At 47.1% G+C, this 1,924-nt stretch overlaps 1 non-coding gene across 1 annotated transcript; it reads left to right on the top strand.

The window, feature by feature from the left end:
- The first annotated feature begins 361 nt into the window (after window positions 1-361).
- TRNAA-AGC lies at window positions 362-433 on the top strand. Its single transcript has one exon. It is a non-coding gene; the product is annotated as a tRNA-Ala (tRNA).
- Window positions 434-1,924: the final 1,491 nt, after the last annotated feature.

The raw sequence follows: 1,924 nt of genomic DNA, 5'->3' as shown, positions 1-1,924 counted from the left end.
GCGCGCCCCCCCCCCCCGTCCCCAGCTGTGCACCCCCTCCCCCTGCTCCCCACCTCTGCCCCACGCTGTCCCGCACCTGCTGCGGCTTCCTGGGGGAGGGAGGGGCGCAGAGAGCCGGAAATGAAGCCGGGAAGCTAGAGAAGGCTGACCGTCTCTTTTCAGCCTCCTTCTTACTTTGGAATCTCATTTCGTGGCGTTTTGGGTTTTTTGTTTTGTTTTGTTTTTTGAGACCACTGCGCCCCCTGTCTCGCAAACTAGGCAGTTCACATCCACATGGTCCCGACAGTTTACCAAATCTTTAGGAAACAAGAAATAATGATTATAAATCACGAAAGGAATCCCAAGTAGCAGACTCACAGTTGGGGGTGTAGCTCAGTGGTAGAGCGCGTGCTTAGCATGTACGAGGTCCCGGGTTCAATCCCTGGCACCTCCACCAGTTTTGAGGGGATGTGCCTCCTGTGATCAGAACACCTGCCGTTCCCATCCCCGTCAGCCCTGGTGCCTTGTTGCGTTTGCAGCGAAAAACCACAGACCCCGTTTCCTTCACGTCTGTTGAGTTTTGTCAAATTCTTGAATTTTGAAAAGTTCTTGGAGCAAAGAACACGCTGCAAGTGTAATAGCAGAACAGGATCGTCCTGATTTTATTTTTCCTTCCGGCCTTGCCAACAGCACGTGCTTCCCCTCTCTGTGGATCACCAGACATGGAAGTGGGGGCCCAGCTGTAACTGTGGGATTTCACCCACACGAGGGGCAACACTGCTCCCCGTCAGCGTTGGTGGTGCCTCCAGGCCTCCACTGTGATGGGGAGGCTGGATGAAGCTTGGCCGGTGAAGGGACCAGAATCTCAGCCTCTTTGCTGAGATAGTGTGAGAGATTAAGCATCTAAATAGCTCTTCTTCCAGAAAACTTCAGTCGAAATAAATGACACGTCAGGCTCCTTGTCGACATAAATTTGATTAAAGGACCAAACAGACCAGCATCCCACAAGGAACACCTGCGTAGCTTAGCCAGTTCCCAAACCAAAGCTGATTGCCCAGGCCAGAGCCTGTCTGAAATATTAGTTGAACACATACTATAAGATGGAGGGAGGAGAGACAGCCATCGCTGTGAAACTGATTCATTTCTAGGGATTGTTTTTCATCTGGAAAATAAACTCTGTGTAATATGTATTGTTCAGAGATTTTAATGATCGGTACCACCTATTTGAGTCTCTTTAAGGTATTTTGTGGTCAAACAGGTTTAAAGTTGTTTATGACAAGGCACGGATGTCATACCACTATGTAATGCTGTGATGAAGGTATTAGTCAAGGCACTCAGACATGGAGGGAAATAGAGAATTCAGTAGTGACTAGTAAGGGATAAAGTTACCTTTCTATATCTTGGTAGGATTATGCATCTGGAAATAGTCTTTCAAAGTGGAAAAGCTGCTACAAATAGAGAATTTAGAGAAACTAGTAGTAAAACCAACACAGACTCACACACAATAGTTCTTCTATATCCAGCCTTTGGAGGTTTTTGGATAGCACCTCATTCTCTTGAAAGCTGGCAAATGAAGGGAAAGAATCAAGTATTTCTCTTATACGGAACATTTTAGAGATGAACATATAGTTGAAAAAGGAAAGATTTTCTCCGCAGAAGAATCACAGCTAATAAATGCAGGAGGAATGATTAAGATTACAGTCAACAGTTTACTACTGATACTGCTCTTAGGCATCTGGTTGCAATCATCAATGGCTGCTGCAACCATGAGGAAATAGTGATTATTTTTTAAACATTTTATTTACTTTGGGAGAGAGAGAGAGAGAAAGCGAGCAAGCACAGGTGCACATTCATGTCGGGGAGGGGCACAGAGAGAGGGGAAAGAGAATCCCAAGCGGGCTCCACACCATTGCCATCAGCACAGAGCCCCGGGGGGGGGGGGGGG

Source organism: Suricata suricatta, chromosome 7 (assembly GCF_006229205.1).
Source record: "Suricata suricatta isolate VVHF042 chromosome 7, meerkat_22Aug2017_6uvM2_HiC, whole genome shotgun sequence".
NCBI lineage: Eukaryota > Metazoa > Chordata > Mammalia > Carnivora > Herpestidae > Suricata > Suricata suricatta.
This window is presented reverse-complemented; position numbering and strand designations above follow the sequence as displayed.